This window comes from Pongo pygmaeus, chromosome 2, assembly GCF_028885625.2.
Source record: "Pongo pygmaeus isolate AG05252 chromosome 2, NHGRI_mPonPyg2-v2.0_pri, whole genome shotgun sequence".
NCBI lineage: Eukaryota > Metazoa > Chordata > Mammalia > Primates > Hominidae > Pongo > Pongo pygmaeus.
This window is the reverse complement of record NC_085930.1, coordinates 71156282-71182602: the sequence shown is the minus strand read 5'-3', so window position 1 is coordinate 71182602 and position 26321 is coordinate 71156282. Positions and strand designations below refer to the sequence as shown.

The following is a 26321-nucleotide window of genomic DNA, read 5'->3' as shown; positions in this document are numbered from 1 at the left end:
GGCAGGGGGGTGTTGATAGTGGGGGAGAGTATGCAAGTATAGTGGCAGAGGATATATGGGAAATCTCTATACCTTTATCTCAATTTTACTCTGAACCTAAAATTGCTCTAAAAAATAAAGTCTTAAAAAATACCCATCTTGCTGCCCCATGATTGGTTCTGATTTGTTTGACATTGTCCCGACCACATCCCTCTTTCATAAAGTAACAGTCTTATGTCTCATTTAATCACAACAGGAGCCTCTGACCATGTCTAGGCATTCTCCTCTAAATATAACATGACATTGTTTCCATGTAACAGTAAAAATATTAGAGTCTGTAAAGAAAAATGTATTTGAACTTATATATGATGTCATGAAGTTTATGTGTGTAGATATTAACAGGCAGAACTGTTTCTTTTGAGTCTTCAGTAAGACCTCATTTAGCTTTCAAATAAGTACCTCAAAAGCCAAAAATCTTACAGATGAAAAATGAGCTATGATGTGGATTATTTTTTAGACATCATGGTGAAGAAGCATGTTCATGATCACATAAAAGTGTTGGTAAGAAAAAAAATTCTGTAACAAAATTATTATATAGTTCAATCTATCAGAAACTATTCTTTGAAGGATGTCATTTATCAAAGTACAGATGCTGCTCTAGAAACTACATTGGACTTTAAACATCACTAATTAGAAAGGAAGTAGAGCTTCAATTTGCAATTTTTTAAATCTTCAATACTACTGACATCGAAAAAATCATCCAGAATGCTCATAAAAATTGCTTTCCATGTTTCTTATAACTAAAAAGATTTTTTCTGAAATGAATTAATCCTCATTCCCTGACACATTTGCCAGCATTCTGAGATGAAAAGAAAAAAACATTATTATGCACCCTTCCTGAGGGAGCAGTAGAGGCAGGAGCTGAGTCCAAAATTATTCATTTCTGCTTCAAATCTTTCTTGAAATCTTTTCCGTGGCTGTGATGTGCAAGAAATAGCCGGAGAATTTTTATCTCCACCCCCTCAAGTAACACAAATCATCTGCTCCCCCTTTTACAAACATGAAAGAGGAAAACTGTCCATGATGATTTGCAGAGAGTGGGTGTGTGTGAGATCTGCTATTTCCATGGCTGGTTCAGAAGCTGATGTCACGATTACTTCCTACACAGCAATATGGGAAACCACATTAGCAGCAGGAATCCCAGTTGGCAGAATTGCCAATTGTACCTGATAAATAGACAGTTATTTGGAGGAGGAATCCTCTGGACACCTTAGAAAAGTCAGTCAACGTTTCATTTAGAAATTAGAAGCTCCTAGAATGGGATGATGTATTTCAAAATCTTTAAGAAGTACAGTGTGGTACAATAATAAATGATGATTTTTATAATGTTTGTCATCACCATTATTACATTACTATAGCTGTATGCAAGTCTTTCAATAGACACATAAATGTTTGTCCGAAAGCAAGGGTTTTGGTGATCAGGAATGAAACTTAATATAAAAACTAAATTAAATTAAACTTTTTAGAAATTGCCTTGAGAAAACCTGGGGTGGGAAATAAGGACTTGAAACTAGACTGGAAGATAATCTTGGATTCCGAGGGGACCCAAGATGATTGGGAGCATGACTTTGGCAGGAAGTCATTTTAACATTATGGCACTGAGACATAAATGCCCACCTGAAATAGCTGGTAATATGGGGACTGAAGTATTCATGTTAGTGTGACAGCAGCAGGGTCACTGGATTGAACAACTCCAGGGGGCACCATTCATCCATTCCTTTATTCCAGGAAGTGTTATGGAATACAAGGTATTACACAGAAGCAGCAATTTGGAAAGACCATCTTGAGAGATTCTTTATAAAAACAGAACCCTGGTCTATAAGGTACATATTGAGATCAGCGTCACTCTGTCCATGCTCTCATCCCACTTCTGTGTAGATGTCTTCTCCCGTTTTCTATTGTGTTAAGACATCAGAATGTGATCTTCCAAGGTGCTAATCTCTCTCCACCCCTGCAGAGGCTTATTGTTTCTTCTGAGAAAGTTGGCTGGTTATCCTGATGCAGCCAATTGATCTGTTGTAATAATAAATGCCCGCTAAATTCAATTGCCAGGTTATTATTTATGGGTTTCAGTTTCTGCTCCATGGTTCTCTTGGAGGTCTAGGACTGAGCAAGACCTGAACTTGGTAGTTACCCATGTTCCAAAGATAGTGTCTTTCAAACTTTGTCTTGACTGAACATTCCTTTGGTCAAAGAAATACTTACAGAGATGCCCAGTAAATGAAATAGAGAAGCTATGAATGCTGACTTTGGGAGCCTTTCCTCCTCATTGTCAATACCCACATGTTGACTTCACTTGTTCCACAGCAGCCACTGCGGGAATTCCATTAACTGTCTAGAACTCTTCCATAGCCAGTGCTAATAACACTACTTAAATAAAATCTGTTTCATTGTCTTTAACTGAATTTCTTGGGGTCTGTTATCAACATTATTTGGAAATGTTCCCTTCTCCACTCTAGAAATGAGCTGTGTTTCTAACTGATAATTTAAAACTAGCATTCCATCAACTTATAAATTAAATAAATTATTAAAAAAATAAAATTAGCACTGCAATATTTATCTGTACCTGCAGAACTGTATTATTCAGGATCCTTTGGTTGCAAAAAACCCAACTCATTCTGACCTAAAGGGGCTCTATTGGCTTAGAGGTAGCTGTATATTGAAAGGCTTAGAGGTAGCCCTGGATTCAAGCACAGCTTGCCTTCAGAGGGAAGAGAATATGCAAAATTTCTATCTCTCTTTCTCATTCTTTTCCTGTTATTCACCTCAATTTATCTGATATTGGCTTTATTTATGGGCAGGCTTTCTTCACATGATAGTCCCTAAGAAGTCTTTCCTGTGATTTTCTTTCCAAGTAACACCTACAGAATTTTTGGAACTATGATTCATTTGACCAGTTGTTTTTTAATTAATAGACTTTATTTTTTAGAGCCCTTTTAGGTTTATCAAAAAATTGAGCAGTGAATACTGACAGTTCCCAAAGATTCTCAACCCCTCCATACACAGTTTTCCCTATTAACATCTTGCATTGATGTGGTACATTTATTACAACTGATGAACCAGTATTGATACAGTATTATAAACTAAAGTCCATAGTTTATATTAGAGTTCACCTTCTGTGTTGTAGAGTTTGTAAGTGTTTTGACAAATATGTAATGTCATTTATTCACCATTACAGTATCGTACAGAATACTGTTCTAAAATTTCTGTTCTCCACCTATTCAGCATTTCCTCCCTCCTGCCAAACTCCTGGCCACTAGTGATATTTTTACTGTCTCTTGAGTTTTCCTTTTTCCTGAATGTCATATAGTTGGAATCATACAATGTGTCATCTTCACAGATTGGCTTCTTTCACCTAGCAATATGTACTTAAAGTTCCTTTCCGTGTGGCTTGAGGGCTTGCTCACTTGTTTTTATCACCGGGTATTATTCTGTTGCATGGATATACCACAGTTTGTTTTTTCATTCACCTATCGAAGGATATCCTGAATGCTTCCGAGTTTGGGCAATTATGAATAAGTCACTGGAAATGCTTGTGTGCAGGTTTGTGTGGACATAAGTTTTCAAATCATTTGGAGAAGTACCAACAAGAGTAATTGCTGGATCATATGGTAATACTATGTTTAGCTTCTTAAGGATCTGCAAGACTGTCTCCAAAAATGGCCATACCTTTTTTCATTTCTATCTAAATGAATGAGTTGCTGTTACTCCACATCCTGGCCAGCATTTGTCCTTTTCAGTGTTTGGGATTGTACCGTTCTAATAAGTATGTAGTGGTATCTCATTGTTGTTTTCATTTGCAATACCCTAATGAGACTGGACTAGTTTCAGTTGGTGTCCATTCTTGAATCACGCTCTGTAGTCTAGGGGATGGAATATAGCGATCAGTCAGGTATGCATCTTGGGCTTTTTATTTAAGCCCAGGCAACAAGGATAGTTTGTGATTTACAGATAACAAATTCACAACTGAAAAGTGATTCACAGTTAAGAAAGACAAGTGGATGCCATACTGATAATACGTTAGCAATTCACAAAATAGATACATAAACAAAACCTTCTGACAAAATGTAACATTAGAGTGTTCATATTTATATCATTCTCAGGTGAAAAACACATGATGTCTTTCAAGGGTCAAGGAAAGAGGTGGTGTACATATGAAGTGTGGAAGTTGTAACAAGTGGCAGTGGGAAGGCTGGGTTCAATTTCAACAATTTTTTAAAAAGTAGAATAAAATACATTTGTTTTCAATATTAATTCTTCATTGTACATATTGATTCATGAGTATGTATAACTTCTTTCTGTATAAAACATATCACACAGTGTAAATGAAATAAACAATCCACTAGAGGTCTTTTACAATTTAAATTAAGCTATTATTCAATGTAATTACTAGTCTGAACGTTTTGAAGTTTTTCAAAATAAGAACTGTGGAGGTTGTTTATTCTACAAGATAGTTCATTGCACAATTATGAATAATCAGCAAAACTCTGTGAGTTGATGATCATAGGGTATGTTTTAGTTGAGAACATATTTTTGGCAATAAATACACAATGCCTATTAATTAAATCAAAGAGATATTTTATATATGTTGATTCAATAAATGTTCTTTTGAAAAGAATATGTTGGCCAAGTAATAGGTAGCCACTCTAAACGCAATTGGTGAATTTGAATCTTACAGCAGGAAAGAAGATATGGGTTAAATGTTCGTAAATATTGGCACAAATTAGTGATGTTACTTGGGGAGAGAAGAAGAGAGTTGGCGTAAACATTTCACAGTTTTATAATGGTATTTGTCCAATGATTGATTTAATCTTGTGATTGATCATTAGCAAAAGTGTAAACCATATGGCAACTGACATTTATAAATGTGCTTTTATCAGTCAGTTTTATCCATTGAGAACAGCAATTTAAAGATTCAACACTTTGTAAGTATATTAACACAGTATTCTGGAGAATTTATTGAGTAATAGTGTTGGAAAGATTCTGTGTAGAATCTTTATAGAATCATGAAAGAATAGTATTGGAAAAGAATTTAAACTGGTGATAGACTATATTTACTTCATTCAAAAACCTGTGTTTATTTTATCCAAAGTTCTGATAATGTCAGAAGTTAGTGATTTCTGGAAATGCACTGGAAATAAATACAATAAAATGAGAAAAATTTACTTCATTCTTAGAGGATATGAATTTTAAATACCATGTGAAAAAATAGACCTGACCTAAATCAAATGGCCACAAAGTGAATGGGTTTGCTAAAGAGAGGAAAATCCTAAATATTTATACAAATTTCATCAATCTCTGCCTTTGTTTTCTAATTTCTATACATTATTATATATAGAAATTTTTCTAATGTATTACATTTATAGAATTTTAGAAAGTAACTGATGTAGCTATCAATCCCACTAAAACTAGCAATAGTAGCTATAGGTTTAATCAGTCGGCCTTTGTGTTTAAAATGAGACAAATTATTTTTGCCACCATAACAGCAAATATAAGACAAAGTACAACATTCTCTGATTATAAATTGGAGAACTTGGTTAGAAGTTCATCCCTGCTTATCAGTTGACTTAGGATATCATTTAACTATGATTTAAGTTATCATTTAACTGTCAACCTTTAATAATGTTATGACAAAGTGCATTTTCACTTTGATAACAATTGCTATTGTCATAATCATCTTCATCATCATCCACATTTTATTTCCATGATACTTTAAAGTAGTCAAGTGTCACACTGCCCAAGAGAAGTATATCAAACACGGTGCATATTTTGGTCAAAAATTGTTTTGAGGTCTGAATTTACAGAAGGAGAAATAAGAGAAGAATCTGGATTGAAATAAATCATTTTATAGATGTAATCTATTAAACACGCATTAATATACCAGAATAGTCATTTGGATCACTACGTTTTCTGGCAGATAGAGCACTTGAATGAAGGTATAAAAGTATGACTTAGTCATTAATTAATTTCCCAAAACCTACTTAATCCTTCTGGGACTTGTCTCAGCTATAGCACTAAGAGAACAAAGTCAAACTTAAGTCAAAGTGAGGTACTTAGCTTATGTAGCTACTGTCTTTCAAAATATCTTTGAACAGTCTTAGTGGAATGTCACTTCACATTTTTCTGACATCTTTAACACTATTTCGGTTACCAAAACAGTTGCCAACTCTCTAACCAACTCTTTCCACCCTACCTTGGGTTATGTAGCTTCCTGGCTTTTCATTCTTCGTCTAGAATAAGATCAGAATTTTTTCCCGGGTGACTTATTTTAGAGGATTCCAGCTGTGGAAACAAACAAACACATATGAAAAGATGTAGCAGATTTCATCTGAATATTCTTTTAGAATTTTGCCAATCATAAATGTTTCGAGAAAAGAGTGCTCTTAAAACTCTCCATTAGTATTTGCCCAAATTTGTTTATTCAATTCTGTCCAGAAAGAAGGGAGTTGGTTATTTTAAGTGCAAATATAGGACTCAATATTTCATTTATTCAGAAGGGGGCACACTTGTGCTTTTAATAGCAGATGTATTCAGATTTGCTGGTATACAAAATTTATACATAAACTTGCCACAGATGACAGAACTACTTCTCATTACCATGGTTTTTTAAAAGGCTTAATACTTCTTAAATAAGAAGAGTGACAGAATTCAATATGCAGGTTTGTTTTTAAAGAAGGTTTTTTTTTTTTTAAAAGTTCCAGAGTCCTTTTAGGTTAAAAACTTTGCAATTTGTTCTGATAATTTTTCAATGTGATTGAAAGACGTCTATGATCGTGGAAGTAACATGTTTTTGACAGCTTCTAATACATTTTAGTTTGACCTCTGACTTTCGGCAATTTGATAGCCTTAAAAATATTTTCTCTATTGGTTTTCATTAATAACGTGACATCATTTGTATGCCAGGATAACACTGACCCATTTGGAGGATAAAGACTTATGCAGTAAGGTATCTTTCTACCAGTGGACTTAATTGTTCTTAGCCATAATTGTTTTTCCCAGGGACACAAGATCGTCTTGGCATGTTTGGCTAAGGAATTTACTCTAAAACCTTTGAAAATCATAGCCAACTTCCACTACTTTGGCCTCAGTACTATTATGCTCTAGACAATTCAAGTATTTGGTCAAAAATGATAAAACTCAAACAATTTAAAATATACAGTAATAGCTGTGATAAATACAGAGGATACGAGAAGATAGAATACATATACAATTAAAATTTGCTTTGAGGTATTGTTAAAAACTTATATGGGTTGTAACTTGTCTGACAATATATATGACAATGCGGGATATCTTTACTATATAAAGCACTCTTACAAATGATGACGAATATTTAAGATAATTCAGTAGAAATATGCGAAGATAAAAGATGGTCATTTGACAATTTCCAATATGGATGAATGGGAAATTATCATTATACTATAATCAGTGTATACAGGAAGAGAGACCTAGTCTATACGGTTGATATAGTTCATATTTTTGTCCCTGTTCAAAACTCATGTAGAATTGTAATTCCCAATTTTGGAGGTGGAGCTTGGTGGGAGGTGGTTGGATCATAGGGGCGGATTTCTCATGAAGAGTTTAGCACCATCCACTTGGTGATGTTCTCATGATGATTAGTTCTCATAAGATCTGTGTGTTTAAAAGTGTGTGGCACTGCCCCCACCACTCTCTCTCACTCTGGCTCCCATTCTCATCATGTGATGAGCCTGCTCCCCATTTGCATTCTGCCATGATTAGAAGCCTCCTGAGGTCTCCCCAGAAGCAGATGCTGCTATGCTTCCTATACATCCTGCAAAACTGCGAGCCAATTAAGCTTCTTTACTTATAATTTACCCAGTGTCTCATAGTTTCTTTAGAGAAATGCAAGGAAGGCCTCATACATACTTTCAGTCTTCTGCCCTCACAAACTTTTCAAGAGAGCAATCTTGATACAGATGTTAATTGATATTTCATTTTCAGATGATAATCATGCAATATGTATCACTGATTTCAATATACCCCTTGACTAACCATTCAACATCTTTCTTAAGGAAATGATCTGAGAAAGAGATAACTGTACAAAGATGTTTATTGTCATGATGCTTAAAGTAGTGAGCAGTTGGTAACCACATAAGCATCAAGGAAAACTAATTAGTTAAATGTGTTGTGGTACTTCATAACTATTTAAATGAGTACTTCTTAACTATTAATACCACAAAGAGAGTCTACACCTATTGATTTTTTAAGTCTAAATATGTTGGTAAATTGAAAAAGTAGGTTAACAGGGAGATTATGGAGTAATTCCAATTTTATGAGAGAACCATCATTCTACCCTCTGTGTCTATGAGATAAATTATTTAGCTTGCACATATAAATGAGAACATGAAATATTTGTCTCTCTTTTCCTTTCTTATTTCACTTAACATAATGTCCTCCAGTTCTACCCATGTTACTGTAAATGACAGGATTTTATTCTTTACAGCTGAATAATATTCCAATAGGCCACATTTTCTTTATCCATTCATCCACTGATGAACACTCAGGTTGATTCCATATCTTCACTATTGTGACTAGTGCTGCAATGAACATGGGAGTGCTGATATTTCTTGGATATACTGATTTTTCTTTCTTTTTGGTATATATCTCCTTTATTTGGGACATATGATAATTTTATTTTTAGTTTTTTGAGAAACCTCTATACTATTTTCCATAGTGGCTGTACTAAGTTACATTCCCACCAACAGTGTACAAGCATTCTCCTTTCTCTGCATCCTTACTGGAATCCATTATTTTTTGTCTTTTTGATAAAAGACGTTTTGACTGGAGTGAGATGATATCTCATTGTGGTTTTGAATTGCAGTTTTTAGATGATTATTGATGATGGCAATTTGTATGTCTTCCTTTGAGAAATGTCTATGGAGATCTTTAGCCCATTTTTAAATCAGATTTTTTCGTTGACTTTTTTTTTCTACTGAGTTGTTTGAATTTCTTATATATTCTGGCTATTAACCCCTTGTCAGTTGAATAGTTTGCAAATATTTTCTCCCACTCTGTAGGTTGTCTCCTTGCTTTGCTATGTGCTGACTAGCTTTTGTTGCATTATATTGGCCAAGCAAGTCACAAAACTCGTCTAAATACAACAGTCACAGTGGCTCATGCCTGTTATCCCAGCACTTTGGGAGGCCAAGGCAGGTGGATCACCTGAGGTCAGGAGTTGGAGACCAGCCTGGCCAACATGGTGAAACCTCGCCTCTACTAAAAATACAAAAAAATTAGCCAGGCATGGGGGTGGGTGCCTATAATCCCGGCTTCTCTGGAGGCTGAGGCAGGAGAATCGCTTGAACCCGGGAGGCGGAGGATGTAGTGAGCCGAGATCACACCACTGCACTCCAGCAAAAAGAGTGAGACTCTGTCTCAAAAACAAAACAAAAGACAGTCAACAAACGGATCTCACCTCTTGATGGAAGAAACTGCAATGTTACATTGCAGAGGGCAAAGGAAGGGGTAAAGAATAGGGGTCATTTTTGTAGCCTGCTCCTCTAGTAAAAAGCTAAATTCTGAGAAAACAGACTAAATATAGAAACTCAAATTGTAAATTCAAGACAGAGAAAAAGGTTTACTAAATCATGAGTGAGTATCAAAAAAAGACTAAGGTTTTCAAGTTCTTGAAGCATACATGGGAGATTCCTATCTGAGGTCCTTCATTTTCTAACTACAGAAACTTAAATAATGCATCCATATGAATAAAAATATCTTGTGTCCTTTCAAATGTGGGTAATACCTATGATTCCCTTCTTTGTTGTTGTGAGAATAAAGTAGGATTACTTTTTTAAAAGTTCTTTACAGAGGCTTCACATTGCAGATGCTTCATGAGTGTCTAGAATAATTCACTAACTTTATTATGATTAACCCTGCTGTAGTTATTAGTGAATCACACTGGACAAACTAATGAACTAGAAAACAGAATCAAAGAATCAATACAGTGGAAATAAGACTGAAGTTGAAGATAACTGGCCGGGATCATGGATTCTAGGTCTGTGCAACCTTAGGCAAGTCACAGTATTTCTCTGGACCTGTGTCGTTTCTAAGAAAATGATGCTTCTTCTTAAAGCTGAAATGTCATTCTGCTCTAGGAAAATTACAACCAAGAATGTTCCTTTCTCGTTTTCATTTTCCAAATTGTATTTCTGCTTGCAAAACAATATTGCATTCTTGTATCAGAGAGTTTTAGGGCAAACAAAGATGATCAAGTGAATATTTGAATGTTTGGGAAAGGAGTGGACCAGAGTGAAGAGTCCCAAAATTATCACCCAGTTGTTAAGTAGCTGAGAAGGACTCCACACATTATTAATATTTCTGGTTATCAGGCCTGTCTGAAGTTATTCCAAATAATTTTTGTTTTCAGTTACAGCGATGTGTGACTAATTGTTAGTACGCGTTCTTAATGAGCATATATCAAATTTAAAAATAAAATATTACTTAAAAATACTACAAATAAAATCACACAACTTTGAAGTTGAGTTCTGTTAAGTAACTGAATGTGTGAATTACATAAGAATATGATATATAACCTAATGTACTAATGCATCTTCTAGTATCTATCCTACACTGCTCTGGTTAGCACCAGTGGCCCCAAATGACAAGAAAGTGTCATGACATCAAACAATAGGGCAGAATTCCACCAAAGAATACTGAACACTTTTATTAGGAAAATAGGAAAAGGAAGAAAAATAGGAAATAGTGGCAGTTTCTTTGGACAAAATCTGAGTAAAAATTATTGCCCTCAGGGTAGAAATTTTCTTAAATTGGGAAATCATACCTCGAGCTGAGAGCTTGGGATATTTGTTCACAAACCTATTAACTTCTCTATAGCTTCCCATTAAACATCACAAGTAGTTTATTCCCATATCTTCTGGGCCAGTGGGCCAAATTTTGCCTTGAATTTCTCATTCCTATATTTTCTTTGGCTGTTTTACTGATCTTCATGAACTTTCTTTCTTTTTTTTTTTTGAGATGGAGTCTCACTCTGTCACCAATGCTGGAGTGCAGTGGTGCAATCTCAGCTCACCGCAACCTCCATCTCCCAGGTTGAAGTGATTCTCTTGCCTCAGCCTTGCAAGTAGCTGGGATTATAGGTGCATGCCACGGTGCTCAGCTAATTTTTGTATTTTTAGTAGAGACACCTTGAAACTATAAGTGAAGAGGTCACCTCAAAATATACAGAGTCAAATACAGGCTTCTGAGGAGGTAAATGTGTTTTAAATAAGGAAATCTCCATATAACTTCTAAAATGTCATTCATTCAGAAGGTAAATCAACATGAAAATAGACCTTAAGCAAGACTCTTTTTCATGTCTATTTAAATAAGAATGCTATTGAATTTGTGGTGCTAATAAAATAGTTTAAAATTTATAGCATTATTTTCTGTTTCCAAATAAGTGAAAATTTTTTTAATATTATTTAGTATGGTTTATACTGAGTTAGCTCTGAGGATGCTAACACTCTCTAATACTTTTCCCCCAAATGTTGATATGTTTGTATTTATTCTATATTAAACATTCAAATAGTATTTTAAAACGATATCCACAGTGTCATCCAAAAACCTACAACATAATTTTTTAGTCTTCATTATAATTTCAATTATGTGGAAGTTAAACATATGTGACTGTAACACTTTTTTTAGATTGTGGTTTACAAAAAAAAAAAATCATTCTGTTGTTGAATAATTCAATAGGTTTATATTGGCAAAATCCATGTTCTGGTCACTTGGGTCCAGCCCCCATTAAGCCTGTAGTCCAATGGAAAAAGAGTTCAGTAAATTCTTAAAACTGAAAACTTAACATGCAGTATAATAGTTCTATGCTGGGTCAACATAGCGTATTACAATTGCATATTGCAGAATCCTTTTATTTGAACTTACAGGTTCAGAGAGTTTCCAGGGAAGGTAACATGGAAGGTAATATCTGACAAATCAGTAAAAATCAGCCAAAGACATGGAACAGAATGCTTCATCTCAGTGAGCATTATATACAAATGTATAGAGGCAATAAAAGAGTTGGCATTCTTTAAAGAAGTAAGAGTTCAATGAAACTAGAAGTTAGAATTCCTGAAAAGATGAAATGGAGATTGGGAATAATAAGTCTGGAGTGGTAAGCTGGGGTTGCATCATGGAAGTTCCTTTCTATCAAGTTAAAGAATTTGACCTTTCTCCTAAGACGACTGGAATTCTACAGAAATGTTTTAAATAAGAAAGCAGCCTGGTTCACATTTCAGAAAAATCATTTCATTACGAATAAAGGATCATAGACAAATGAGAGTTGCAAAGACAGAGGCTGAGAAACTCATTTGGAGCCAGCTATAGTGGTTCCAGGTGAGAGATGCTATTGGCCTCAACTAGAATACCTCTAAGTGGGAATGGAGACAAGTAGCTGGAATCATCATACTTTTAGAAGATTAAATTGAGAGGGCTTCAGATTGGTTGTAAAGGAGAGTTAGAATCAAGGGCTAAGGAAGCTAACTAGATTTGTGAGATCTGTAACAGTGGTGACTGATTCCTCAACTGAACTAGGAAACAACGAAATCGGCAAGGGAAAGTAATGAAATCGTTTGGTGGCATAGTAAGATTTTCTTTCTGTAAGACTTCAAGTGAGATGGCTAGCAGAAATTTGTACCTACGGATTATGAACAAAGTCCTTTTCAGGAACAAGATCTGAGCTAGAGATATAAACTTTGAGATTGTCAGCAAGCAGATGGTAATTAAACATATGGGAGTAGACAATATTACTCGGGGATGATATATAAAGAAACGATTCTCAAACTTTGGGGTCAGATTAATTACCAGGAAACCTAATGAAATTCAAAATCCTGGGCACCAACTCCAGCATGTCTCATTGAGTTGGTGTAGAATGTAGTTCCCAAACCTGTCTTGTTGAAAAGTGGGGCCCCACCCAATGGTTCTGATGGAGATGACATTCTGACCCCACTCTGAAGTATAATGAGAAGAGGATCTTGTTTAGTGTCCTGAGTAGTATCAGAACATAAGCAATGGACAAAGAAAGAAGAACCCAGAAAGAAGACTGTAAATAAGCAACTGGAGGTATTGAAGGAAAACCAGGAGAATAAAACATTGCAAATTCTATAAGAAAATAGTGGGTACAAGAGTGGTGAACAGGGTCAAAGTGTTGGGAGATAAAGTAAAGATAAAAGCTAAAAACACCCACTGGATGTAACAAAAAGGAGGTCATCACAAAGTTGGCAGGAACAATTTTGGTAGAATTATGTGGGCTGAAGCCAGATTGCAGTGGGCTGAGGGTTGAATATGAGATGAGGATAAAGAGACAAGAAGCAGAGGCAAAATGTTATAAAAGAAGTTCGGACTAGAAGGGCAGGAAGTTGCTGCAGCAGAATGTGGACTGAAGGGTGAGATGTTTTTAGGAGGGAAACAACTTGAGTGAATGTGGTATCTCATACCTGATGTGCTGCATCCCTAATTTCATTTTAAAGTTTTTTTAAACAGATTCATTGAAGTATAATCTACATATTATAAAATTCATCTTTTTAGAGTATACAGTTCAATTTTTTTTTTTTTTTTTTTTTTTTTGAGATGGAGTCTCACTGTGTCACCCAGGCTGGAGTGCAGTGGTGCGATCTCGGCTCACTCCAACCTCCGCCTCCTGAGTTCAAGCAATTCTCCTGCCTCAGCCTCCCAAGTAGCTGGGATTACAGGCTACTTGTATTTTTAGTACAGACGGAGTTTCACCATATTGGCCAGGCTGGTCTCAAACTCCTGACCTTGTGATCCACCCACCTCAACCTCCCAAAGTGCTGGGATTACAGTGCTGTGCCCGGCAATTCAATGGTTTTTAATAAAATTACAGAGTTTACAAGCATCACCACAATCTAGTATTAAAACATTTCATTGCTCCATATTCCATATACCCGTTTACTGTTAATCCACATTCTTACACTCTGCCCCAGGTAAATACACATGCATTGTGGGTCTCTACAGATTTACCTATTCTAGACACTTCATAGAAGCCATACAACATGTGGGTTCTTTTGTGTCTGGGTTCTTTTGTGTCAGAGTTCTTTTGCTTAGTATATTGTTGGAGAGGTTCCCTCCTGTTGTAACATGTATCAGTGGTTTATTCCTTTTTTATTGCTGCATTGTATTCCATTTTATGGATAGAGCATATTTTGTGTATCCATTCATCAGCTGATGGACATCTGGATAACGTCCCCTTTTTGACCATTATTCGTGAATGATAGTGCTATGAATATTCACATGAAAATCTTTATGTAAGCATAGGTTTTCATTGCTCCAGGATAGTTATCTAGGAGTCTGATTGCTGGGTTGTATGTTAAGTTTGGGTTGAACTTTCTAAGAAATAGTCCAACGTCTTTCTAACGTGGCTGCAATATTTTACATTCACACTCTTTCATCCCTGCCCTAATAAGCACATATTCACTTACTTTTATACCTGCATTCATTGAAAAAAAAAAAAAAAGAACTGTGCTCTCTTGGATAGTGGGGAGCAAACTAAGGTGCTGCTTTGGGTTCTGTGCATTATGGTTAGGCCAAAAATGATGGAAATATGAATTAGCATCAGCCTGCCCCCTAGTGGTGGTCCAGACTGCTGTGCAGTCAACCTAAATCCATGGGGCCAAACTTCTAAGCGATCTACTCTTTCCTTCACACACTCTTGTCACTCTACCTCCATCTTTTCTGGCAAAGACTAAACAGTGGACAACGAGTTTAAGTATGCTCAAACAAATTTAGAAAGTGTATAGTGAGGTGCAGTGGTTCACAAGTATCAACCCGTCTACTAGTCATGTCTACCAGAGATATGGACAACTACTCTCATGTGTTTAAGGATCAGCTGCTGGGGGACTTGAGCAGAGTTACTGAACTTCATGTAAGCTCAATTGTTTCTTTATCTCTACAATGAGGATTATGATAACACCAGGCTTAGTTATACTGCAATGATTCAATGAAATTTCATATGTAAAGCACATAACATAGTTAAACCTAGAGGTGGCATTCAAGAAAAAGTAAGTATTCATATTTTATGATAATAAAAGTGGTCACGAGTGTAGTCAAATGCTACAATGACATTCTATTCATAAAATTATTTTTTATCTGTTCTCATTTACTTATATCCTATGTTTATGCTCTCTATTTAAAATTAAAATGTCTTTGAATTTAGAACTACAGTTGACTGTATTTATTTGACAGTCTACAGTGTACTGTAGAAAATTTATTTGATATTGATAAGAATCACAAAAGTAACAATACTATCCTTCATTATTTTATAGTAACAATATATCAAGACATTTGCTAAAATCTTCCTGTATGTAAAATTTAATGCAGAAAACATTTTTATAAGGTAGGTTAAGATCTCAGTCTGTGTTGGAGAAAATATTTCAGCCACATCTTTCTCGCTGCACCCATTTTCACTACCTGTTGTGCTGCCACTGCCAATGGAAATGACAATATCAATTACAGCTGGTTGATAATTGAGAAGTATAGAGACTAGAAAAGTGCGTGTGATGTGGCTCAGATCTGGATTCTCATGATCTTTTGTTGCTCTTTTGTCAAAGAGAAAAAGTAAGACCAGAAATGACCTGAGTTTGATGATTACTGCAGTTTGCAATTCAGCAATTCAAGATAGTTGCACTCTCCTTCCCAATCCACCCTAACACCTGCTTCCTTTTCCCCATTAATAGCTAAAGTTTTCTCCCCGAAATAGCGAAAGATTCATTGGAAATTTTATCCATGTAAAGTAAGTACATAGGCCTTCCTTTGTTGTTTTCTTAACAATGCTGCAGACTATATTTGTTAAGAATTTATTCTCTGACGGCAGTTGTTAAGTTATTCATTTTAATGGGTGTTTTACAACTTTAAAAGGAAAATTGTTTCCAGGGAAGAGAGCATGCCTCCAATACAGAAATCAGGTATTTAGGGGGAAGAACAATCTAATAAAACACTTTGGACAGCCCATGATAGTGTTCAGACACACAGTTCTAGAAGAGAAATAAGAAAGCATTTCTTTGGCCAAATGTGATCTGAACCATCCTGGTTTTTGCCTCACATGCTGTGAGAGACATTTATTCTCTTCACTATTCAATTATTTTGCCGGTGAGATGTGGGAATTAAAGTAGCGGCAATCATGATAACATGTGTGTTAAGCATCAAAATACTTTGCACTGAGCAGACAGAGTTACCAATTGTATTTTCAACTTGGGTTTACATATGGAAAATATTGTTATTATTTCCTTCAATGTCATCAGTTTTTAATGGCTCCTATTCCACCCAATTTTTAAGCTGTAAATATAGTCTAGTATTTGAAAAGAAAATCTAAGTAGTTCTAATGCCAGAAGCTGGAACTAGTTTGTTTGCCAGCAAAATTCGTCTTTATTTTACATGTATTTAGATGCTTGATTATATGTCCCCAAATCCAGTCATAATTTAGCCCAGAATTTTAGACTAACAGAACCCAAGTGTAGATACATTTGTTTGTCTCATGCAGTCTAAAAAAAAAAATCTGTGAGCAAGCCTTTAAATATCAAGAGATTCCACAATCTTTATTTGGGCTTCTCTTCATGAATAAAAGATTTTAAAATGCTTTCTTATCCCTGAGTAGGACACCGGACAGATAATGCATACTTACACTCTACTATTTGATATTTGTCCAAGACCTCCCAAACACCTTTGATTTTTGCTTAATATTACTCAATATTTAATCTACTGAAATATTTTAGTCCGTCTATTTTTTTCCCCTGTAGAAAATTGAGTCTAAATTTAAAGCGGCCTTTCTAATGCAATCTGAGCCAAAAGGTATAATTCACTTTAAAGTAATTTGGGGGCAAGCTTAGAAGTATGTAGGCAGTAGGGCAAACATTTATTTAATTTCCCATACTACTATAGAAACGATAATAACTAACAAACATTAAATACTTATTCTATGTCAGGTGCTGAGGTTTATATACATTATCTCGTGTAATTCTCACAACAGGCCATAAAGTAGGTGCTAAATGCTATTACTAGTTTAACAGCAATAACAAAAAAACTCTAAACCTCAGAGCAGGTATGTGCATTGCCTAAGGTAAGGTAAGGGACTGAGCTAGGACTATCTTCTCTCTAAAACTCACTTCCTCACCACTCACTCTCTTACTCTGTCTTACCTTGACATTACATTCTAAAGTATTTTTTAAAATATATTTAGGTCTGGCACACGCATGTTATTCCAGCACTTTAGGAGGCCGAGGTAGGCGGATCACTTGAGGCCAGGATTTCGAGACCAGCCTGGCCAACATGGCGAAACCCCATCTCTACTAGAAATGCAAAAATTGGCCAGGCGTGGTGGTGCATGCCTGTAATCTACTCAGGAGGCTGAGGCAGGAGAATCACTTGAACCCAGGAGGCAGAGGATACATGAGCTGCGATCACAACACTGCTCTTCAGCCTGGGTGACAGAGGGAGACACTGTTTACAAATAAATAAATAAATAAATAAATGTTTATTTTAAATATAAGTAATTAAAAACATAAAGCTACATAAAAATGCATATTTATATAAATAAATATTCATCTTCATACTTAATAAAATGCTCAAGGAACTCTCTGCTCTTCATCACACCTTTTGGTCACATAGGGTCCTCTTTTTATGAATGGTCCATCAAAGAGGTCAGTGTTAGGTAGCATTCTTTCCCAGTATTTTCCTTTTTTTTTTTTTTGCTATTGTAAATGAATTATGTATGCACCCTGAAGTAATTAGCAAAGACGTTGTTGTTCAGCTGAATTTTAAACTAATTAATCTGACCTAATTCCTGTCAAAAATAATTAGGATAAAATATTTCTTCCCTGAGAAACTCTTTGAAGCTGAGAAGCTAAAGCACAGTACCTCCTGTGTATGTACTGCTCTAAAATTGAGAGGGCCATTTATTTAACAGTTTTAGAAGAAATGCTAAAATGCTACCTTGTGAATTGCCACCTAGGCATCATCTCCTCCCCCTCGGTTTCTATATTCAAATAAAGAAGTTGAACTAACAATGGGACTGTAACATGAGTGTTCTCAATGAGCCCTTCACACCACGTGATTTACAATTGAAACATCAAAACTGGTTAATTTCTCCTCTTCCAAAAGGCTTCCTGCTGAATATGTGTGCCCATTTCTCAGCCCATTCACTTTTTTTTTTTTTTTTTTTTTTTTTTGAGACAGAGTCTTGCTCTTGTTCCCTAGGCTGGAATGCAGTGGTGTGATCTCAGCTCACTGCAACCTCCACCTCCCCGGTTCAAGCAATTCTTCTGTCTCAGCCTCCTGAGTAGCTGGGACTACAGGTGCCTGCCACCACGCCCAGCTAATTTTTTTTTTTTTTTTTTTTTTTTTTTGTATTTTTAGTAAAGACGGGGTTTCACCATGTCAGTCAGGCTGGTCTCGAAATCTTGACCTCAGGTGATCTGCCTGCTTTGGCCTCCCAAAGTGCTGAGATTACAGGCATGAGCCACCGCACCTGGCCCACTTTTCTTAATATAAAATTGATTAAGCTATCTTCTGTCTCCCCATCCCCTACCTTCCCCAAATAAGCTTTTAAAATATCCTTAGTGATATAATGAATTGGGAAAATGTCTCATGTAATAACCAAGTCCTAAGCTATATGTTTCTAGAAAAAATAATTTAGGAAAAGAAAATAAGCAAGCTTTACCCATAGCTGCAGGTTGTCAACAAGTTGAGATGATCTCAGGTAGCAGCAACTGTGGAGGTTTGTATATGCTGATGTTTGCCCAAAGCCTTCACTACTGCCCTGTCATTCTATAGCAGCCTCTTCTGCGTGCCCCCTAACGTTGCCCTCGGACATATTACAGAGCTCTTGGGAGAGGAGCACATTGTGGAATATATCTATCACATCCCCAAGCAGTTCAGAGTTAATAATTTCCTTATTAAACCTATGAACCCTTCATGTTTTCTAGTTCTCCCTCCCCAACCCCCTTCCAAGTTAGTTTCTAGGCAACCAATAAGCACTGAATTACATTAAGCTCTTTATTTCAAGGCTGCAGTTCAGAATTTTGCTGCATATTTGTTGGCTCATTTATAGAGACTGCAGCATAAAAATGTATTAATTCTGTCTAATCTGCAGTACATCAGTGATTTGGTTAGAACCACATTACCTGTACCTGTTTTTCATGTTTAAATCACTCAGTGCCATGATGCTCTTCTTTATGTAGCTTACGCCAAAGATACTGTGAGCTCTAATTTGAAATCTTGGAAGCAAGAATTTCCACAATTCCCAGTTCCTGGTTATCATTCAGCACCTTGAGATAGTCTTTTAGGAAATCAGAATTTTCAAAATCTCCTTTTTTTGAATGGCCGAAATGTCTAACAGCTGACTTTTAGTAAGAAAGATCAGAAACATACGGTTCAGGAATAGCCTGAAATGCAGGGTAAAAGGGAGGATATTGTTTGCTTTAACAAACTGAAATTTTGGTGTGAAAGAGAAGCAAGCCCTTGAAAATATTCCTTTGTTGGTATGAATCAAGGAATTGAGGTTGTAATTTCAAATTTTACCAAGGACAGTGTGAGAATGAAGATTAATCTTCCAGCAAAAAAGAACTGTTCTCTGTTTTGAGTGTTGAATGGTTTGAGATATTCTCTAGAAAACTCTGAGCAAGCACTCTCTCTTTCTCTCTCTGTGATATTTATAAAGGGATCTGGTAAGTCTCTAAGTGTATAATATATTAAGGTCCTCAAAATTGAGCAAAAATATAAATTAAATATTAGTTCGCTCTGTAGTTTCTTAAAACACAAAGCAGTAATCTACATTGGCCACACTAAAATGGTGGCTTTGAGAAAACAAAGTAAAATCCTTTCAAAACTCAAACTTAAATCTAATCTCTTTCCTTTCACCTGCTTATAATATAGCTGAGACAGGTGTGTGTGGTGTATAAAGCTGTAGAAATAAACTAATTGAATGGTCTTGTGGCATAGAGAGCCAGCTGTCCACTAGAGTTGCATGGTAGAAAAACCTTCTAGGAGACCCTACTGCCAAGGAGGAGTGGCCCAGATTAGGCAGCAACTGCATCTCCCAGATGACCTTGCACCTAGAGATGCCACTTACTGGATTTGCTTCAGTAAAATATGAGCAGAAGGAAGGTATGCCATTTCCAGGCCTGGCCTACAAGATCTTCTGTATGATCTCCCATGTGCCTGCCTCTCTCTTTTTTTTTAATGTTACATTCTTTTATATCAATAGTTTTTGGAGTACAGTTTTGGCTACATGGAAAAGTTCTTTAGTGGTGATTTCTGAGATTTTAGCGCACCCGTCACTCAAGCAGTGTACTCCCATATGTTTCTTTCTTCCCCCCCTGAGCATTGGATATCACTAACCTCTCAACCTGGGGAAAAGTGAGATGTTTTGTCAAAGCCTCCATCACCAGTGACTGCATGGAGTATCACCTGTCTAGATCCCTGACAATAAAACTATTGTTTATCACTGAGAATTTGGGTATATCTGTTTCAACAGCTCGTTTTACCTTGACTTATAGACGTGCCATGAATGAGTCACAAGATAGGATCACTTCAGTCGGTAGAACCACAAATATTCTTGACTGCTTACTATGTGCCTTACAATGTGGATTCCAAGGATTCCATGGTAACCAGACAAGAATGGCTTCTTAAAGTAGTAGGAAAAAAAGACACACTTCAAACTATTGCAATCAATCTACTAATTATATACATGTAATGAAATGCAAAATAGAAATTTAGTACCTATAGAGCATATAATACAGTAAGATTTAAACTACTCTGGGGTTTGACAAATATTTTCATTCATTAATACTTATTATTATTATTTCCAAATGTTAGTTCAGATGAAAATAAATCTGGATTTCATGTTATACATAGAGAGCTGAGTCCAGAGTAGACTAGTAGAATCAGTAGGTTAAATTGTTTCTTCCTCTCCTCCTCCAATGCCCAGGAATCAGGATGCAGCTATAAACCATTTCTTAAATAAATTTTTTTTTCCTTTGAGAAAAGGAGGCTGGGTGCAGTGGCTCACGTCTGTAATCCCAGCACTTCGGGGGGCCAAGGCAGGTGGATTATTTGAGGTTAGGAGTTCGGGACTAGCCTGGCCAACATGGTGAAACCTCATCTCTACTAAAAAATACAAAACTTAGCTGGGCATGGTGGTGCACACCTGTAATCTCAGCTACTCAGGAGGCTGAGGCAGGAGAGTCACTTGAACCCAGGAGGTGGAGGTTGCAGTGAGCCAAGATTGTGCCACTGCACTCCAGTCTGGGCAACACAGTGAGACTCCATCTCAAAAAAAAAAAAAAAGAAAAAAGGAAAGCACTTAGGAAACATTTCACTTAATCCTTCCTTTCCTAGATGAGGAGGAGAAATGTATTTTCAGAGCTTATAATACCTTCCATTTTAATATATGGAACATTTAGTGTGGGCCAGAAACTATGCTAGTTACTATTTTTTATTGTAAAATTTAATAGACATATAGATTAGTACACCATAAAAATATATAGGTCAGTGATTTGTCCCCCGAAAAAAAGAACACTCATGTAATGCTACCTAAATCAAAAAACTGATAATTGCCTGCTCCTGAGAATCACTAAACAGCCTGGCCCAACTCCAGCTACCTTTCTCCCCACCTGCTACCCTTCCTTTTATGGTCATGGTTAGTATCTCTCTTTATAGTTTTACTGCATTACCATGTATCCAAAAATACCCGGCTTTACTATTTTTTGAAGTTTAAATACATTGAATCTTAACAGTATATATTCTTGTATGTCTGTCTTCCTTCACTCAACTCTACATTTGAGGTTTTCATTCATGCTCTCGATTGTAGCATTCCTTGGGTCTTTCCCATTCTGTTGTATAAACATATCACAATGCATTCCATTGTATGGACATTACACAATATATTTAGTTTAGTATGAATGATATTTAGTTGTTTGTTACGAATAGCAGGATTCTGCATAATCTTGCACCTGCTTCTTGACACACAGGTGCATGCCTGTACTTCCAGTTCCTAATTTTCAGACTTTGGTATTATGTTATAGCAGGCACCCATGCCTCTGTACCGTTCTCCAGAGTTATTTTCTTGTTTTAAAAAGTTGGGAATGGAGGGCTGGGATAACGTAATAGAGCCAGATATACTACACTGGCCGTCTGGTTACAGTGCCACAGACGTTTAGTTCAATATTTAATGGGTGAAGCTGAGTTCCATCCTGTATCATTGAAACAAATGACTGGAGAAAACAAATGATCAGTATCCTCTTTGGAATGCCATTACTCATTTTTTTTATTTGTTTAACCATTTTTAACATGGGTAAGATGAGTGTATTCTTGCTCTCAAGTTTGATTTTACTATTTTTAATGAATTTTTTTCTGACTTTTTGGTCAAGCCAAGTTTTTTCCACATCATAGCATAAGCTGTTCCCTTTGCCTGAAATGTTCTTATTTTAAAGCTTTGCATGATTAGCTAATTCCTTGTTATGATAGTTTTAACTTAACTCAGAAGTCTCCCTTGAGTATCTTACCTGCCCCAAGTCACTCTTTATTACATTGCCCTTTATATTTGCTATTAAAGAATTTATCACTACATGTAGCTATCCTGTTTATGTTTTATTCCTTTTAAATGTTTCCTGGGACCTCCTTTTCTTGCCTTCCAGAAATATAAGCACCAGGAATCTCATCTCTTTTTTTCTTGAGCAAGCTCTCTCCAGTGTCTAGAACAATACATGGTTCATAATAGGTGTTCAATAAATGACTAATGAAAATGGAAGAAACAAAGGTAGGAAGGAAGGAGAGAGGGAGGAAGGTGAGAATGGAAAGAGGGAGGAAGGAAGAACAGAAGGGATATTCACGTAGGCCAAGGAGTAAAGACGCTATCCACTTGATACAAAAATTTTGTAATTCTGTACGACAGGTGTAAATGAAAGAAGATCTGTGCACTCAACTCTCATAAGGTGACTGCAAGCAATTCAAAATGTACCAAACCATTAAAGGTTAGAAACAGGCAGGGGGCCCAGTGTTTCCACACAGCGTTGTAGACTGAAGGCAACAAGGGAAACCAAGGACCAGGGAGAACGTGTGACCATCATTCCAATTTTCTTTATATCTTCGTGCCAAGCTGTATATATATATGAATTGCTAACTGTATGACTAATGTGAATCTCAAAGAAAGAATCTGAGTCAAAAGCAACCTCGAGGTTACTAGCCATGGAAACAGAAGTGGGAGAGTGTGGTTATTAAACATTGTTGTCAAAGAACAACGAAGGGACAAAAAAAGAAGAAACTCAGTAAGCAATGGTTCAGTATTCTCTCACATTCATTTGAAGGAAATTGGATGATGTCCAAAGTTTTAATGTGAGCAAAGTGACTGGATAACCCTGGGAGAACTTGTCATCTTGGCAGGCTCTTCAAAATAGCTTATGTCTATCACTACTGTAATAAGACAAAAAGGGTTGATATTTATAAGGGTCTGTAAGAATGTGTAGTAAGATACGTCTAGGAGTGGTCCCCAGAAAATCCCAGAGCGATAAGAATCATAAACTAGGTACAAATTTCAGGAGTTGACCAAAGCATTAGCAATAAAATAAATATATTTTTGACACATGAAGAGAAGAGAGGCAAGGACTCCTGTAGGTAGATTCAATAGGAATGTAATATAATACTTGTGGTTATGGACAGTGAAAATATTTAAATATCTACAGTGTCAAATTGACATGTATTAACCCTTGAATTGATAATGGGTTCTACTCATTTAGGTTGTTTCCTTCTCCCTCCAAAGATGGTAACTTTAAGTTTACTGTGTTAGCTGGAACAGAAAGTGACTCATTTTACAGACAACTTGACAAGAATATAAAGTTAGGAAAGGATGGTATGAACTGTGTCCTATAAATATCAAATTCCTTTTCTAAGTCATTGCTGAGGAAATAGTAAAATAGAACAACCCAGGAAGTCCAGGAAAATTATATGGGAGAGTAGTCAATAGATTGCAGAGGGGGAAAATATGAGCATTTCTGAGCAAAAAAACAACAATAAAGTGACTTTGATGTGATGACTATGACACCTAAATGGAGCATAGAATCTAGGACAGAGAGCCGCCTCTCATTTGTGAGAGCTCAGAGAGTGAGAGTTGTGCTGAGTAATTTTGCTTGGCAATGAACTTAATACCTTCCTTTTCTTCCCCCAATTAAAAAAATTGCAAAATTAGTTGAGGTAACAGAGGTAGATTATCTCCCTTCTAATGCCAACTTAACATTCCAAACATTCATATATCAAATTGCAAGCCCTATGATATGAAAAATGGAGTCTATTTTGCTACCTTGCAAAAGGAGCTTCAGCTTCCCATTTCTCTTGCCTTGTGGTTCACATAATGAGAACGACCCAGATGGGTTATCCCTGAGGAACAAAGAGACCCAAAAGAGTGATACTGACAACCCAACCCTGACCCACATCTGCCCTAAGAGTTGGCAAGTCCTGTGGGCCTTGAGGATGCTCCATTTTCCCATTCATCTCGAAGAACAAAAGTGTGACTCTTTCAACTGGGTTCCTCTCAAGAATCCAGAGCGTATGATCTATTTAACTAAAGTAGCACAGGAAATCCCCAACGCTAAAAAAAGAAAAGCCAGTCTCAGTGCAACCGTATAAAACTTTTATTATTTTCTAGTCTAGGGATCAAGGCAACATTGAATGAAAATTCTCAGTTCCTGCTTCACTTAGAGGTAGTTCAAGTTAGGGAATCACAGAATTTCACAGCCAAAAGACATATTCTTATATATCTACTGCAACATCCTCATGTTCCTGATGAGAATATCATGATCCAGAGAGGAGAGGTGACTTATACAATTTATTCCTTCATGCATTTATGTAACAAGCATTTATTGAGCATCAACAATATATTGCCATGCTGTGCATTTCATTAGCAAGTACAGATAAAATAGTGCCTAAGGCTTAACTCTTGCCCTTAGGAACTTGTCATCAATTTGACAGTTAGGATGAGTAAACTGAGAATGGCACTACTAGGCATTGCGGGAGCACAAAAGAGGACAGTGTGCACAGTGGTAAACAATGTAGGCTGTGGATTGAGGTACTCTGAGTTAAAACACAGCAACACTGTTTGCATGTTATATGACCTTGGGCAATTGATTTCACTTCACTGTGCTCCATTTTCCTTTTCATAAAATGTTGAGAACATTAGCATCTATTCCATAAGGTTCTTTGATGAGAAAATATATACCTAGTAAAGTATGTAGGAATTTGTAACTGATTAATAAATGCAGTAGTAGTAGCAGTATTATTATTATTATTATTACTAAAATCAAGATTTGGAAGTCAAACAAAAAGCTTCCCAGCATTGGAATGAATAGGCCATGAATATGTTAAAGTTCAAGAAGTACATTCTGGCAAAAGGAGTTAGGTTATTTTCTGATGTTCTGGACCTGGTTTTCTGGACTGTGTTTCTGACTTTTTGTGGCTTTTTGAATGCCCAGTTTTTATCTTGGGTCATAATTGCACTGTGCACACAACTCTAGAGGCTGCTTCTCATGGTCATAAGATTTGATCTCATGTGTAGTCCTAGATTTTTATCTCATGTGTTCCAGCAAATGGCCGGAAGTTCATAAGGAAGGAGCTAATGTACACAAAGGTCTTGTTTCAGTGGACTGTCTGGCTTCTTGAGGTATTTATTCCAACTAATTCACACATGATGAACTACATGAAAACATGATGTCTTCCACTATAGATTGTACATGCTGCACATTTTGGACTGCATCAATTATCTATTACTGAGTAGCCACTCCAAAACCTGGTGCCTGAAAAGACAATTATCATTGAGTCAGCAGTTTGGGCAGGGCTCAGTAGTGACAACTTGTCTCTGCTCTGTGCAACATTAGCTAGGGCAGCTTGACTAGGAGCTGGGGAGCCACTTTCAAGATGGCTCAGTTACATGGCTGGAGCTGGCAAGTTGAAGATGGCTGTTGGTAGTAAACAAGTTAAGGATATGAGGCCTCATTTCCTGCCAGCTCTTTATTTGGGCTTCCTTATAGCATGGCTACCTTACGACAGTCAGACAACCTACACAGTAGCATAGAGCTCCTAACTGAGTGTCCCAAAAGAACCAAGCAAAAAACTCTGTGGCCTTTTTGACCTAGTTTTAGGAATTGAATAGCATTGGCATTGTCATAGTGGTAAGCCATAGTTGTAAGATTGAGGGGAAAAGAACACAGACCCTCATCTCTCTATAGGAAAAGTGTCTAAGTCACATTATGAGAAAAATACGTGAGTGGTTT

The 26321-nt window shown here is 36.4% G+C and overlaps 1 long non-coding RNA gene across 1 annotated transcript in view; it reads right to left on the bottom strand.

The window, feature by feature from the left end:
* The window catches only part of LOC129033278 (uncharacterized), a 59582-nt gene extending 38931 nt beyond the window's left edge, over positions 1–20651 (bottom strand). Inside the window, exons 1-2 of the long non-coding RNA XR_008501567.1 lie at positions 20547–20651; positions 6233–6321 (exon numbers count right to left, since the gene is read on the bottom strand). This is a non-coding gene — a long non-coding RNA (uncharacterized LOC129033278). The remainder of the gene's footprint in view (positions 1–6232; positions 6322–20546) is intronic.
* Positions 20652–26321: the final 5670 nt, after the last annotated feature.